This window comes from Bactrocera dorsalis, chromosome 5, assembly GCF_023373825.1.
Source record: "Bactrocera dorsalis isolate Fly_Bdor chromosome 5, ASM2337382v1, whole genome shotgun sequence".
Lineage (NCBI taxonomy): Eukaryota > Metazoa > Arthropoda > Insecta > Diptera > Tephritidae > Bactrocera > Bactrocera dorsalis.
In genome coordinates this window covers 64929209-64947011 of record NC_064307.1, presented here as the reverse complement: position 1 = coordinate 64947011, position 17803 = coordinate 64929209, and the positions used below count along the sequence as shown (strand labels likewise).

General features: G+C 33.8%; 1 protein-coding gene across 3 annotated transcripts in view; it reads right to left on the bottom strand.

The window, feature by feature from the left end:
• Positions 1 to 17803, bottom strand: part of LOC105227885 (uncharacterized) — a 193102-nt gene that overhangs the window by 130734 nt on the left and 44565 nt on the right. For 2 of the 3 annotated variants that reach the window (XM_049457823.1, XM_049457824.1), the window contains exon 3: positions 2893 to 2922. The exons of the other annotated variant lie outside the window; for it this stretch is intronic. The gene's annotated coding sequence lies outside the window, so the exon portion shown is untranslated. The remainder of the gene's footprint in view (positions 1 to 2892; positions 2923 to 17803) is intronic. 3 annotated transcript variants of the gene reach the window in all.

Here is a 17803-nt window from a genome sequence, read left to right as displayed (position 1 = left end):
TTCTGGTTTTCTTTTTTATTTTATTTTTTCCAGTTAGTAGAATGCTACCCCAAATCGTATGCGACCCTCTTCAAACTTATAAAACACAATTTGTAATTTTAATCACTTAGAAAGTGCATTATTGTTGTTTGTGGGTACTAGTTAATTAAGCGCGACAACCAAAATTAAATCGAAACAAGCAAAACATTTACATGTCTATCTATGTATGTGTATGTACGATTACATGTACTTATATGTGTGTATATGTGTGCGACAAGCAAGCACACAAGCAACATACAACCACATAAAATGTACATATGTAGCTGTATGCTTACCGCTTAATAAAAGTCAACGCGTCTCTCCAAAGCGCCATTGTAATAAAAAGTAGTAACACAGCTAATAAAGACAACAACAACGACAACCAATGTGTGAAATAAAAAATGTTAATGCGTCATTACTACAACACATTAGTGCAAATAGAAGAAAAAATATAATAAAGCATGCCGTTTTGTTGTTGTTATTGTGCCACTTGTCAACTGTCGACATAGCTAAAATTCTAAGCGCCAATTTTCCACCTTCTCACTACGCGTCGTCGCACCTTTGCGCTATTGTAAGCACCACAACGGTGTCAACTAATTTGTAAGTTGACAAAAAGGTTTATGGCGGCGCTCCAACACACACAAACATATATTACTTATTATACACATACACACATACATTACTTTTTATGCACATACATAGTACCTACATACTCACGCTGTTGTTAGTCGCCGGCGTGTTGTGTGAAAAAACGAGAAATAAATATATACGAAAATGACATAAAAAGCAAATTAATGTACAAACATGACCGTTAAATACTATAAAATGCATGACAACAAATCTTTTTACGGCCGCAACGTTGTAATTTGTTTAACGCAAACGCATTGAGTGTTTGCACAAGTGTGCGAGAGAGTGTGTGTGTGTGCTTGTGCTGGCTTGTACAACATATTGTCAACTGGTTTGTCTAATTTGTAGTACATATGAACTTAAAGCCCAAGTACATATTATATACACAATATAAATACATAAATTTAAATATGTATGTATATATATACAATAGATGTATTCATATGTATATACATAAATATATACTCGTACATAAATAATTGCTGGTGTTGAAGTAAATTTGTCTGGAGTCGCTAGACAAATTTGTCACGATCATGTCTAATTTTTTAGTATGACAATTTTACAGTTATTTCTCAGATTTATATACCCACGGCGACATCTTATTTTAAAATTAGGTTTAAGATTCTCTTTTCATCGAAAAAAACTTGCTTTAACTCATTGCTAAGAACTAAGCTTGATAATATACCTTCCAGTAGTATGAAATTTCAGCCGAAGGAACTGACGAACCACACTTTCTCTAACTATAGATAAAAGAAGAAAGAAACATCCACTACGACTACACCGCCGCTATAATACCCTTAGGTGCATTTTTTATAGCATGAACGGTTATAAAATGATCAACAAATGTGTGTTTGAAGAGGGTCACATATGATTTGAGGTAGGATTTTACTAGTTGGGAAAAATATAATGAAAAGCAAAGCCGGGAAAAATGGAAAATTCGTTTGCATCGAAGTTATAATACCTTACACCGGTGTATTTCCTTTAATTAAAATGTCATAAAACGAATATAATTTTGATTTTGATAGCTCTGTTTGTATGGCAGCTATATGCTATAGTTGTCCGATCTGAACAATTTCTTCAGAGGTTGTGACATTCTTTCGGGAAATAATTCGTACTGAATTTCATGAAGATATTTTGACAAATAAAAAAGTTTTCCATATAAGTACCTAATTTTGATCCTTCAGTTTGTATGACAGCTATATGCTATAGTGGTCCGATCTCAACAATTTTTTCAGAGGTTGTGGCATTCTTTTGGGAAATAATTCATGCCAAATTTCATGAAGATATTTCTACAAATAAAAAAGTTTTCATATAAGTACCTAATTTTGATCGTTCAGTTTGTATGGCAGCTATACCCTATAATAGTCCAATCTAAAGAATTTCTTCGGATATTGTAGCATTATTTTGGATAATAATGCATGCCAAATTTCGTGAAGATAGCTCGTCAAATAAAAAAGTTTTTCATACAGGAATTTGATTCCAATAGTTCAGTTTGTATGGCAGCGATATGCTATAGTGGTCCGATCTGAACAATTTATTTGGAGATTATACCTTTGCTTCTCACAATAATCTGTACCAAATTTCGTTAATATATCTGTGCAAATAAAAAAAGTTTAGTACAAGCACTTGCTCTCGATCTGTCAGTTTGTATGGCAGCTATATGCAATAGCGATCCGATATCGGCGGTTCCGACAGCTGAGAAGCTTCTTGTGGATAAAAGAATGTGTGCAAAATTTCAGATCGATATCTTAAAACTTGAGTGACTAGTACGCGTATATACATGCGGACTAGGCTACATCGACTGATCACGACTGATTGGTCTACTACGTGATATATCCAATTCAGTGTATAAAATGCAGCTTATAGCTCTGGAACGACATATGTATGTGGGTGTAGGAATTCGCACTCTCTAACCTGTCTTTTGAGTATTATAGATATCAGTAGCCAAAATTATTGTGTCAACTACATCTGTAAGCTCTTAGTCAATCAAATAGCTAAACACAATATGAACTCCAAGTCTTTGTTTACGCTTCAGAAAGTCTCAAAGATTCTACTACTACATACTACTGTGGGGCAAAAAATAGTAAGACTTTGCAGACAAAGTAGTAGATAATGCGAAGATATACCACTTTTGGATATACATACATGTCTTTCACATAACCTTAAAATTTAGAGGCTTTGTGCTTCTTACTTTTGTATTTTTGGAATACAAGTATATTTTATAAACATTATTATAGATTGACTCACCTTTTGGCAGTACACAGCAACTCTGGTTATCTGCAAATAATAAATAAAATTCTTGAGTTCAGTTAAAGGAGTTGAGTGTAAAATTTTTTTTATATTAATTATATTATATATATTTATATGAGTATAAAACTTATTGTATTCTGAAGGTAAAAATAACTTCTTTTTATTTTTTAAATTTTGTTGGAATTTTTGTTTGAAATATTATTAAAAAGCTAACGTAAAATTCATTTTCGTAAAGGTGTCGAAAACCTCCACAATCCTAGGTAATGGATTACCTTCTTTTTGATATTATAAAAAGTGATCCATTTCGAGGTTCTCTACTTTTCCAAGGAAGAAACGCAGAAACTTCAAACTTATATCGGTATTCTGCGTGAGACGATTATCTCATGTCTCTAATTGTCACAATCTTCATTTAGTGACTCTGTTAGTCAGGAGTCTCATTTTGGTACCATGAGATAATCGTCTCAAGCAAAATACCGATATTAGTGGGGAATATTTATTATCATTCGAAAGAAAATTTGTTTGGCATTTTGGATGGTTCATCCGTTGAGTCCAATTTTCGATGACTCGTTCGAGCATTTCGACTGATAATTTGTCTCGAAAACGTTGGATTTTCTTAGAACTTTTCAAGAGCCCATAGAGGGAATCGATGTCGCTTGAGATGGTCAAGCATCTTCAGTTCTTGAACAAGCTGTTTTTTATACGCTTACAATTTAAGATATCGACGTAAAATACGCCAAGTCGCTCCATACTTCAGTCCAAGTGCTGCGAACGGTGCCGAATCGACTCTCCATGGTCTTCGTGTACACTCACAGCTACGGCTGCTGTATTTTCTCCACTGCATGCTGGACGTGCTCTATTCGGTCGAATATTATCCAATAATGAATGCCGGATCTCCGGATGGGTGATGGTGTTGCGAGTAGTACGCTCAGTAGCTCAATTATTGTGACCATAAGTTGAGCGAAACGCGCTCGAAACACCTTCTTTATAGAACGTAAATTTTCGTTATAGAGTTGAAGGATTTATTGAAACCTTGTTCAAGCGTGAGTCTTTCTCTGAAGAAATGCCAAACAATGCTGAACAAAAATAAGATGAGAGTTTGACACGAATCAGACGTGTTCTGTCAAAAAAGGCTATTGAAAGAAGTGCCTGTACGTGGTTAGCGCGTTGTTAGGTATTTTTGATTACAAAGTGCTTCAAAATAAATCTTATTCAACAAGTTCAAATGATATGTAAATCAATTTATTGTGGGCTAGGTCCTTATATAGTCCTATTTCTTCCATTTTTGAAATAAAATTGCTAGACTAAAGTGTATTTAATGTTCAAAAATTGACTCTCAATATTGTACTTAGTATATGAATTGTTTTCTAAAAGTTCCGATGAACTGAACGTAATCGAGGGAGATATGAATTTTCTAACAACTATACCTCAAAATTCAAAATAAATCTTAGTCTAAATTAGATTTCTGGTTTTCATTTTAAATTTATTTGCCACGAACACAAGCAAACCACTTTGAGCCTTCAGAAAGTATTTACAATAATTGCATTTATTCATGCAAAATTCTACCACATTCGGCTACTGAAATGCACATACAATTTAAATATGCCTAAATAAGCGTTTATGCATTACAAACGAAAATTTATTTATCGTAAAATTTTTACTGCCCTCAAGCAATGGTCTATTAAAAATTTTCAACATATGTCAGCGCAATAAAAAATCACATGCAAAATGTGTAATTTCATAATGACAATTGTGCAAACAAGAAGGTGGACTAGAAATATGCATAAATAAATGAAAATTCTGAAAGAAAAATGCGCATTTTCAGGCTAAAATATTATAGATGATGATGTGTGTGGTTATAATATATATACTTGCTTGTCAGCAATAATGCGCTTGAGTCATGCCGGCTGTATAGAGAATGAAATTGTTGCACTGTATTTATGTGTGTAAGGGTATATATTATTTATGTGGTTGTAGATACACATATATATTTATATATATTTTAAAATAAATTTTACTGTTTGTTTTGGTCGCTTGCAAGCATTTTCTAAGCAGCTTGTAGCAACTTAGTACTGATATTTATATGCATATAACATATATTCACAAGTATACATATATGTACGAAAATATATACGTATCTACCTTTCATATCGTTTATATTTGGTATGTAGCACATATGTAAATCCGATTTTTATTGTAACTATTTTTGTTTGTCTATCTATGCATTTAAAGTTTAATGCTTCGCTTCACTGCATTACCTTCTACTAACTGCATTCATATGTATTGTGTGTGGTTGTCATAAGCCGCCTAAGCTGGCATTTTTATTAGACATTTACAAATGTTTATTGTGCATTTATAAAAATTTAATTATGAAATGACAGCATGAATGACTGATTGATGGAAAGACTAAATATTATTGACATGTTTCATAGACAACTAAATAATATATTCATATGCACATGAGGGTGGGTCAAAAAAAAACAATATTTTTTTCGATTTGTACTATGAAGAACTCAATAAAAACATCATTAGGAAAACTTATAGTTTTGCAGGAAATTGCTGCTTTACAAAAGTGGTCTCGTAAGATTTCCTAATACCTTTCACAGATGCCTTTTTTATGGCATAAAAGTGTGTAAAAAATATTTATTCTGATTTTGAATTTTTATTTTTTTAAATGTTATATAAAATATTTTTTTTTTAATTTTTTTAATTAAACAATTTTTTATATAAAAATTTTGCATACATTTTTTTTAATTTATTATTATCTTTTAAGATTATTTTCATAAGTTAATTTTTTAATTTTTTTTCTATATATTACTTTTATATTATATTATATTCTTAATTTTTTAATTTTTTTTTATATTAATTAGTTTTCTTATAAAAAACATTTTTATTTAATATTTTATATTTTTTGTAAATAAATGTTATATAAAATATTTTTTTTAAAGTTTTCTCTAAATTAATTTTCTTAATAACTTTGTTTATGTTATATACAAACTTTATATATATTTATACAATTTTTTATTTTTTTAAGTTTATTTTTAATTATTTATTTAAAAAAAAAATTGTTTATATTTTATTTATTTTAAGACATTTTTTTATTATAATTTTTTAATTTATATAATTTATAAAATAATTTTACAAGTTTAATTTCTTATTTGTTAATTTATTTTAAATTTATTTTTATTTTTTTTAATATATTTTTTATAAAACTTTATGTTTTTCATATGAAATCCCTTTAGTTAATATTTTATATTTTTGTGTAAATACAATTTTAGCTATTTTGTATAATTTTTTTTTAATTTGGCGATTATAATTATTTTAATGACTTCTTAATTATTAATTTAACGATTTATTTACAGTACTAATTTTATATAGTACAAAAAATTAACTAAAAATAATGATAAAACAACCTTAACTAAGAAACTATTAACTTAAAGCAAATCATTAATAATTCTTGCATATACTATATTTAATATATTTGTTTTTAATTAATTTATTTATAATTTTTTTTAGTATTTTAAAATTGTTTTAAATTATTTTTTTTGAAAAAAATTTATATAATTTTTTCATAGTTTATTTCTTTGAAGTTAGTTTTTAATGTTTTTATTACGATTTTTTTAAATTAATTTTTTAAACTATATTAAAGTATTGTACATTTGTAATTCAAAAATTTTTGTAATTTCTTTTAAAATATTTCTTAATTATTTTTATTATTTTTTTTAGTGTAATTTTTTTATTTTAATTTTTTTTGAGTAAAATAACTTTCTGTTTCTTTTAATAATTTTATATTTTTTTATATGCATTTTGTTTTAATTTTTTTTTAATTTTATATCTGTTCCATAAAATATTTTTTTAATTTATTCATGTTAACTTTAATTTTATATTTTTTTTTTTTTTGAATTTTATGTAACAAAAATATATGATATGTTTTATATTTTGCGCTCACACAATGTAATATTTAACCTACGAAACGCGGATATGCCGCTTGCTAGAAATATTTATCGTGCAAGGGCGAACGATTTATGACAAGAAATCACAGTTAGGCAAATTTATTGCTTTATTCTTACAACCTCAACACTTAATTGGCTAAAACTGCAAGTCATATTGACGCAAATATACCGTAATAGTTCATATGTGTACATTAGTGTATAGTATATAGATATATATGTATATGAGTATATACATATGTATATGTTTATACCCACAATAAACATTTCTAAAAGCTTGTATGCAAAAGACATGCATTTCCATTCAAAAACTACGAATTGCATAATAGCCCCTACATTCTGCTAAAGCGCAGATATTATTGCACACACATACACATATATACGTGCATAAAATTAAAAGTCACCAACAACAAAAACGCTTCGCAATCATTCACTCGCTCATTCATTTAAATTTCAATGCCTTTCTACAGTGTCTAAACTGGCATTTGCATAGCGCTGTACATGTGCATATAACAGTGTGGGACATTACATATGTACATACGCACACATAAATAATGTTTGTTGGCCGTCAAAATGCAGAATTTACGACCTCAAACGTTACACCGTTGTAAAAATCATTTCAATTAATTTTAATGTGCGCTGTACATAAAAACACAGGCATAGCACACAAGCAAAAACAACGAAATTACAAAACAAAAGCAACAAAATGATAAAACAAAAGCAACGGAATGACAAAAAATTAAATTACAACAACAACAAATTATTTAATAGAAAGAAAAAATGAGAAATTGCCGCAAGCAAGGGAAAAGTAGTTAGAAATGAAAGCAAAACAAGCAGGAATTGGTAGATAAATGCATATATGTATGTATGTAAATATGTATTTTATATAGTATATATATACATAGACAAAACCATGAACTTGCATTTGTTGCACTGGACAAGTCCACTCATAAATAAATATAACTATGAGACTTTTATGTTTGCCAGCGTTTGTCGATATATTTGTGTACGTAAACAAACACATAAATACATAGTATGTGTATACATACATATACATATATACATAACCAATAGACTTCAATGTTATTAAATTTAATTTTTATTGCGGAAACATTTATGCCAACATTGATGCTCCATCGACATTTTTGCTCAGATACATTTGTATGCATGTGTGTGCGTGCATATACGCTCTCATATAATATACAAACATATTGACATTCTTCCACATGCCTAATTTATGCGCTCAATTATATTGTTCGCGCAGCAGCAGGGTCCAGCGCGTGCAACTGACACCGCCAATTACGGCTGTCGCCTCTCGCGTGCGATGCGCTCGGCGGCAATTGCTAGCTGTAAAATGAAATGAGTGAGTTTTCAGCGAAAAATATATGCGGATTGACCACCAAAGTGCAGTCAATTAGCGACAACTGTCAGGATATGACATTTTTTTTATTGAGGCTTGCAGGGGAAATTCGCAATAAATAACATTAATGGGGAAAATCAGTGTAGAATATAAGGTTAAACCCGAAGCTGGATTAGAAATATTGCTAGCTTACTCTAAACTTTATAATTTTTATAAAATTTTAATGAAAGCACGCTGTTTGCCGGTCTCTTCCCATAGGAAACACTTAACGGTTGTTTTTATAAAAGTTACTTGTCCCGCATTGACAAGACTACGCTGTAAGCAACTGTTGTCCTGCGGTATGTTACACTGGAAGAAGTGTCGATAATGAGACCCAAGAGTCTGCTGAAATTCGCATCCTAAAGGATGACTACTCCTCATGGGTCTTGTAACTGAACTCCATCTGGTATGGGAAAGGATCTGGTCTATGCGTGGCTCATTGGCCTACCAGACTAACCTAACCTAATCTAACTTATAATAGTAAAAAATACAATAAATAGCTTCTGGACTCGCTTGATAGTTTCTGGACTCCCTTCTAGTTAGTTAGTTCTAATTAGTTGCCTTATGAACCGGTATCCAATACTCCCAAAGCCCTAGCGACAATCCTTGCCTTGCCCGAATCAGTCGGCGAAGTTAATTTAAAGCAGCATTTTCCATAAATCTCACCAAAAACTGGCTGTATCTTAGTCAATACTGCAACAACACACATATTGAAATCTTTTCTAGACATCCATGACAAAACTACTCAAACTCTATCCTCTTATATTATCGATATTTTACAACTGTTCCATAAGAAAATAAGAATATATACAGTTTTCTAAAATTTTCCAACGTTAGAGTACTAGAAATTCACTTATCTGACATATTTTAATCGAGCCTTCATATAACTTCTTTGTGAAAACCGTTTAACCTAATCCATATAGTTTATAGAGCTCTATCATATTTTCCAACGTCAGAACATCGATCCGATATATGTATTTTACTCTCGCCTTTCTATAACTTCTTTTCTCAAAAAAACCTTCATCTAAACCAAATAGTTTATTCCAGTCTACATATGACTTCTTCTATCTAAAAATACCATTCTTCCGAAAAAGGAATTATCTTTATTCAATACACTTTTAGCTCTATAGTCAAATCCAGTCTTATATTGCACATACATACGTAGTTATTTTCAGACATCAAAATTCTACACCTCACTCTCGATATCTTACTTCTTCTACAGAACAGGACGTCCGAAGCTCTGTTACAGTCAGACTGTCTTTACTAGTAAAACTCATAAAAATCAGGCAAAACTGAAATTGTATCCAAGAAGATTATTGGTAAGTCATGAAGGGCTACAAACGGTTCTGTAATCAAGAAAAATTGGGGTCCAATCAATCATTCCCACGACAGTGGGGTAAAAGTAACCGAAGTTTAGGTTAAGTAAATAAGCTAAAACTGTATCCATCAGGAATATTCTAGGTTCTGTAGGGCGACCAACGGTTCTGTAAAAAAAACGAATGTATGACTAGACAACCAATTCTTCCCACTACAGTTGGGTATAGGTAACCGAAGTTTAGGTTAGGTTATGTAAATAAGCTGATATTTGTTAGATCACAAATTATACCACTTGGACTGCTAAAGACGCTTGTCCGTTGTGATCCTAGTACTTCTAAGTACGTATCAAAACGACCTTCGTATATTCACAAAGCGCATAGAGCCAACCACAAATTTATTGAACTGGCTTACATCTACTCCAATTCGCCGGGATTGTAGAGAGTATGGCAACAGAGATGCTTCAACCTTAGTCTGCTTGGAAGTGGAGAAGAAATTGTCTAGATATTTCCAGCTCATCTGACACCCTGCAACTTTTACGAGTTGCGTGAACCAAAATCTTTAGCCTCACTGCGTGAGTACCGTAACAGAAACGGACCTGATTTGTATCTTCCTAGGGACCGTCCAGTTATTTGTCGCTACACAACTGGTCCTTTTATTGTTTAATGTTATATACAGATATGTATCTATTGTAAAATTACTCAGAGGGTCGAATCTGTTGAACATTTTTTTTTTCAAAATAATGATGAAATCATGAAAGCATATCCAGACTTTACTTGCTGATACTATAATTTTGGAAATAATGATCTTAGAACTTGAGAAACTGAACTGAACTGAAATCAGGGTTGATAGTTTTCTTGGCATTTTCGGTACACTCTAGCTGTCATTCTGTTATCATAGACATACGGTTTCGCTGGAGTTCATACTTTCTAATTCTACCTACTTTTAACCAAAAAAAAACGATCTTCGGATTCGAAGACTGTTATCCTAGATTATAAATCAGTTGTTTCTGGAGTTCATCCTTTTGAATTCTTACTACTTTTAATCAAAAGAACTAAGCTTTGAATTCGAAGTGATTTCAAGAACACTCCTCTTTCAAGTTCTTAAAAAAATGTTGTTTAAAGATATTTATATTCATTGACTTATACTTCAGCAGACACACTGTTTATGAAGTTGGTGCTCATTGGTTCTTTTTCTAATACTTTTTTTTACCAGAAAACCATATTTTCGGACCATCAAGTCGGTATCAGTCTTAAGCTGATAAGAAGCTGTTCTTATAGACTTAAGCATGTATATGTATATATGTACTATATGAGGTGTACATAATAAGTTTGCATACCATATATTTGTCTAAGCTGTCTCTCACTGAATTGTCAAGCATGAAATCCAATATCGCAGTCATGAGCTTGACATTTAAGCGGTTTAATGTCAAAGCGCGCCGAGGAAAACTTAACAGGTATTAATAACATATCGTTAGCCTACCACGCCCCTTACTTGGCATGCTTAGCTGCTTAGCTAGGGACTTAGACATGACACTGCGGATCAATGTGAGTACAAACGAGAAAGCAAGAAAAAAATTAAAACCAAAAAAGAGGCAAAAGCTTTTTAGAGAATTTCAAGAAGAAATAAAACTTAAAATAATGTTTATGGTAAACAACAACAACATTTATGAGTGTATGTGCTAATAAGAATATATATTATTTTGAACTATTACACCAGTAGAATTAGCAACACACACATAGCCACCTACAAACCGGTAGTGCTGTTCTCTTGACAGCTGCCAAACTGGCGTTAGCAACCTAAATGTGGCACTGCTGTCACAAAGCTGCCAACGACAGTCTGCAACATGTGGCTAGCAGCATTCGCAGCATTAAGTGGCAACACTGGCTACACACAACAACTGCAAATGGCCAAAACAGCAGCCAACAGCCACGGCTAACAACTGCCAAACTGTCAACTTAACAAAAGACGCGCCGCCGACTACCGCAAGTCTGCTGCCACTTGACTTGCCTTGCCACTAGCTAGCGCTTGCTCACACTTTAATGCCGACTGGCGTAAATTACTACTTCACTCGAAGTAATAAATATATTATAGTTTAGCTACTGCTTGACTTTCGTGGAAAAGCTTAAACAATCAAGTGGACGAAAGTGTGTGGAAAAAACACAAAATACAAAAACAACACGAAAATGAAATAACAACAAACTATTAAATAAAATATGAAACCATGAAATGACACGATTTTGATCTTTTCGCGGTAACTGTTCGGCTTTCTTGTTATTGTTATTTTTATTTTCTATTTTATTTTATTTTTTCTTTTTGACTTTTGTACTTATTTTTATATATTTCACGAGAGTTGTCAGCTTGACTTATGGTTTGTGGATTTCTAAGTGGCTGTGGAATTTTTAGCTAGAACCCAATTGAGATAAAGTCTTTGTTTTTGGAAGAAAGTTAGGATAAGGAGAACTTTAAGTAGTTTTTGAAAAATAATTAACACCTGCTTAAGATATGCATGGAGGTCTTCCTCTTCCTCTGCTTTCCCCGGCGGGTACTGTGTCGAATACTCTCAAAGCTAGAGTGTTTTCATTCATTCGGACGACATGACTTAGCCAGCGTAGCCGCTGTTGAAGGTGGAGTCATGTGTAGAAGTTCACGGTAGTGAGAAAAGTTCTCTGAGCGCAATTCACTTGGGAGAGGCCAGAACGATCCTTTTGCATATGGCTCAAGCAGCTCACGACTTCCGGTCTTTCACCAAGTATCCTCTGGGTTGCCGAAAAGTTAAGTGAGATCACGTGATCTATACAAATAACATTTCAGCGGCTCAGTACGCCCCAATGATTCTGTAAAACCTGTACAATGGTATTATTTGAAGTATTGCCTTTCTGAAGCTATATATAACATTTTCTCATCTGTTTGGCAATTTTTAGATTTCATCTCCAGTTTGATGAGCAAGCCATAAATTATGAAAATTTTTGATACCCTGTTCTGATGCGCACCGCGCATATTCCTGCGGGAACATTCTGCATCGATCAGTACAAATAGTAGTCAGGAGGGCCAAATTCCGTGCTATAAGCGGTCTTTTAACATAAGATAGAGCCTTATTATGATGAAAAATTATCGCTTCGAGTATAGTCGCTAATTGCGGACTTTTTTCGGCTGTCGCTCGCTTCAATTTGATGAGCTATTCTCGGTGGTGTTCCCCATTGATGGTTTCGCTCGGTTTTAGAAACTCATAACGCAGCAAGCCCTTCTGATGCCATCATATACAGGAACAGTACCTTTCCAAAGCATCGGAATATTAAAGTAATGTAATAATTATCAAGTTACGTGACCTCTTGGCAATCCACATAAATATGATTATATAGTAGTCCCAATCCTAACTACTAAAAGGTCCTACAAATAACGGGTGATTTTTTTGAGGTTAGGATTTTCATGCATTAGTATTTGACAGATCACGTGGGATTTCAGACATGGTGTCAAAGAGAAAGATGCTCAGTATGCTTTGACATTTCATCATGAATAGACTTACTAACGAGCAACGCTTGCAAATCATTGAATTTTATTACCAAAATCAGTGTTCCGTAATCCGCTTTTTTATCGACAAATTTTGTTCAGCGATGAGGCTCATTTCTGGTTGAATGGCTACGTAAATAAGCAAAATTGCCGCATTTGGGGTGAAGAGCAACCAGAAGCCGTTCAAGAACTGCCCATGCATCCCGAAAAATGCACTGTTTGGTGTGGTTTGTACGCTGGTGGAATCATTGGACCGTATTTTTTTCAAAGATGCTGTTGGACGCAACGTTACGGTGAATGGCGATCGCTATCGTTCGATGCTAACAAACTTTTTGTTGCCAAAAATGGAAGAACTGAACTTGGTTGACATGTGGTTTCAACAAGATGGCGCTACATGCCACACAGCTCGCGATTCTATGGTCATTTTGAGGGAAAACTTCGGACAACAATTCATCTCAAGAAATGGACCCGTAAGTTGGCCACCAAGATCATGCGATTTAACGCCTTTAGACTATTTTTTGTGGGGCTACGTCAAGTCTAAAGTCTACAGAAATAAGCCAGCAACTATTCCAGCTTTGGAAGACAACATTTCCGAAGAAATTCGGGCTATTCCGGCCGAAATGCTCGAAAAAGTTGCCCAAAATTGGACTTTCCGAATGGACCACCTAAGACGCAGCCGCGGTCAACATTTAAATGAAATTATCTTCAAAAAGTAAATGTCATGAACCAATCTAACGTTTCAAATAAAGAACCGATGAGATTTTGCAAATTTTATGCGTTTTTTTTTTTTTTAAAGTTATCAAGCTCTTAAAAAATCACCCTTTATAATAATTTTTAATAAATTCACATCAATAAGCCAAGTTCGCCAAAGGTAGTTCAACCAAGATGTTTCAACCTCAGACTGACAAAAGCTGAATGGGTGAAAAGAAGATGCCTATATGATATCATCTCTCCCTATTCCATACACTCTCTGATCCAGCAGTAACTGATCTATCAGATCGACAATATCTAACAACAAGCAAGCATTATTTGATACCGATTGGAAAGCCGGACTGGATACCTAAGTCCACCTTGATCGGGCTCGAGGCCCATGTAAAGCCCATGTTGTACTATGGTTTCGGCACGCCGCCATAATGTGACTCCACATTGAACTGATACAAGATCGGTTCGCTCCGAATTTAAGTTTAAACCAAAGCCACCACGAATTTTTATAAAAGACCGACCGCAATGAGTAGATTGGAGCGAACTCCAAGCGCTTACTGTTCCCCGTCGTACCTCGCATTCGATTAGACCTTGTAGCTGAAGTTACTTTCAGTTGAGCACCCATGCAACTCATAAATGGTTAAATTTTAATGAATTATGGTTAAATTTTAATTTTAATTTTAATTATCATGAATCTCATTAAAAGTCTATACTTCCAACTTAGAGCTGAATATTATAGCACTATTATCTGAAAAGACTATGTGTATATTTTTAAGGTCAAGCCTTACAATCTAGACAGTGCAGTTTTGTGGATTTTGGGCGCCTCCTATGACAGGTATGTCTTACCGTGAACAAATTATAGTCCCCTGTCTCGGTTGGCGAGATCTTTCAGAATAGTAGAAGAAGATGGGGACGAACACCTCTTAAAACTTCGATATAAAATGCACTTTGATCTGCATTAAGGATGAACTTATACGAGTATATATGTATATATGTATGTATATAGAGAGCAGCTAGTTCTATTCGAACTTCCTAAAGGTATAGTCTGAGTCTGAACCAAAAGCTTGCTAAACCAAAAATATTTCAGTTTGAACCATGCTGGTTCCTTTCCACTTTTTTCGATATTTCGCTTGTGTTATGAAGAAGTTTAAAGAGCTTTTAGTACGAGTATATGGTCGAAAGCTTTAAGATTCGTTGTCAAAGGTTTCACTTTGAATACTGTCGGTAGAAATTACAAAGAATATTGTCGGGAAATGATGAAGAGTCTTATTAATAAAAAAGTATATATGTACTATACACCGAGCACAATTATTTCACCGTAATCTTATGTGGAGACCATGGTAATATTTAATTATATTTTAACCTTTTCAGGGTGCCTTGTCTATTTGTTGTTATTATGTATCATAAAAATGTCTTTCAAAGTTCAAAACCCTGGAAACTAATGCTTAGACGTAAGTTTAGTTCTAACCCACTGCTAATCAGGTCCATATTGCTTACTTAGAATTCTGAGAATCTGTTTGGTGAGATGTTGAAAGAAAATGGAGAAGTTAGTGCCTGAAAATTTTTCATTTTTCACTTTACCGTTATCAAACTTCTTCATACTGCCGTATGAGTAGATGGAGTATAAGCATTTTATACATACACATACATATTTACATATATACTTATGTGTAAATATGTAGCTATGCTAACCGCGAAGCGCGCACGAGCTCATAAATTCGCCGAAGCTGGTCAGTAAACAAGCGTTAACAAGCCAGTTGACGGCAGTGGAATCGGGTCAATGGTGCTATCACGATTCGGTCATATCACATACAACTTTTATGCAGCAAAGGCACACATACACCGTACATACATACATATACACCATGGATACATTTTACCATACATACATATGTACCATACACATTTCCTATGTACATACATACATACATAAGTACATACTAACGGGTGATTTTTTTGAGGTTAGGATTTTCATGCATTAGTATTTGACAGATCACGTGGGATTTCAGACATGGTGTCAAAGAGAAAGATGCTCAGTATGCTTTGACATTTCATCATGAATAGACTTACTAACGAGCAACGCTTGCAAATCATTGAATTTTATTACCAAAATCAGTGTTCGGTTCGAAATGTGAAAATCCGCTTTTTTATCGACAAATTTTGTTCAGCGATGAGGCTCATTTCTGGTTGAATGGCTACGTAAATAAGCAAAATTGCCGCATTTGGGGTGAAGAGCAACCAGAAGCCGTTCAAGAACTGCCCATGCATCCCGAAAAATGCACTGTTTGGTGTGGTTTGTACGCTGGTGGAATCATTGGACCGTATTTTTTCAAAGATGCTGTTGGACGCAACGTTACGGTGAATGGCGATCGCTATCGTTCGATGCTAACAAACTTTTTGTTGCCAAAAATGGAAGAACTGAACTTGGTTGACATGTGGTTTCAACAAGATGGCGCTACATGCCACACAGCTCGCGATTCTATGGCCATTTTGAGGGAAAACTTCGGACAACAATTCATCTCAAGAAATGGACCCGTAAGTTGGCCACCAAGATCATGCGATTTAACGCCTTTAGACTATTTTTTGTGGGGCTACGTCAAGTCTAAAGTCTACAGAAATAAGCCAGCAACTATTCCAGCTTTGGAAGACAACATTTCCGAAGAAATTCGGGCTATTCCGGCCGAAATGCTCGAAAAAGTTGCCCAAAATTGGACTTTCCGAATGGACCACCTAAGACGCAGCCGCGGTCAACATTTAAATGAAATTATCTTCAAAAAGTAAATGTCATGAACCAATCTAACCACATAAATATGATTATATAGTAGTCCCGATCCTAACTACTAAAAGGTCCTACAAATATAATAATTTTTATTAGATTCACATCAATAAGCCAAGTTCGCCAAAAGTTGGTCCAACCAAGATGTTTCAACCTCAGTCTGACAAAAGTTGAATGGGTGAAAAGAAGATGCCTATATGATATCATCTCTTCCTATTTCATACACTCTCTGATCTAATCAAATCCAGCAGTAACTGATATATCAGACCAAAAATATCTAACAACAATGCAAGCATTATTTGGTACCGGTATGAAAGCTGGAATGGATACCTAAGTCCATCTTGTTCGGGCTCGAGGCCCATGTAAAGTCTGTGCTGTACTATGGTTTCGGCACGCGGCCATAATGTGACTCCACATTGAACTAATAGAAGATCGGTTCGCTCCGAATTTTAGTTTAAACCAAAGACACCACGAATTTTCAATGAAGCGCCGACCGTAATGAGCAAATGGGAGCGAACTCCAAGCGTTTACTGTTGCCCGTCGTACCTCGTATTCGATTAGACCTTGTAGCTGAAGGTACTTTCAGTTGAGCACCCATGCCATTCATAACTGATTAAATTTTTAGCGTAAATTTCAAAAGTCTTTTCATTATCATGAATCTCATTAAAAGCCTATACTTCCAGTGCAGAGCTGAATATTATAGCACTATTCTCTGACAAGACTATGTGTATGTTTTTAAGGTCAAGCCCTACGAACTAGACAGTGCATTTGTGTAGATTTTAGGCGCCTCCTATGACAGGTATGCCTTACCGTGAACAAATTATAGTCCCCTGACTCGGTGGGCGAGATCTCTCAGAACAGTAGAAGAAGATGGAGACGAACACCTCTTAAAACTTCGTTATAAAATGCACTTTGATCTGCATTAAGGATGAACTTATACATATATATGTATATAGAGAGCAGCTAGTTCTACTCGAACTTCTTAAAGTATGGTCTCAGTCTCAACCAAAAGCTTAGTAAACCAAAAATATTTCAGTTTAAATCATGCTGGCTCCTTTCCTCTTTTTACTCCGATATTTCGCTTGTGTTATGAAGAAGTTTAAAGAGCTTTTAGTATATGGTCGAAAACCTTAAGATTTGTTGTCAAAGGTTTTACTTTGAATACCGTCGGTAGATTATCAAAATTGCAAAGAATATTGTCGGGAAATGATGAAGAGTCTTATTAATAAAAAAAGTATATATGTACTATACACCGAACAT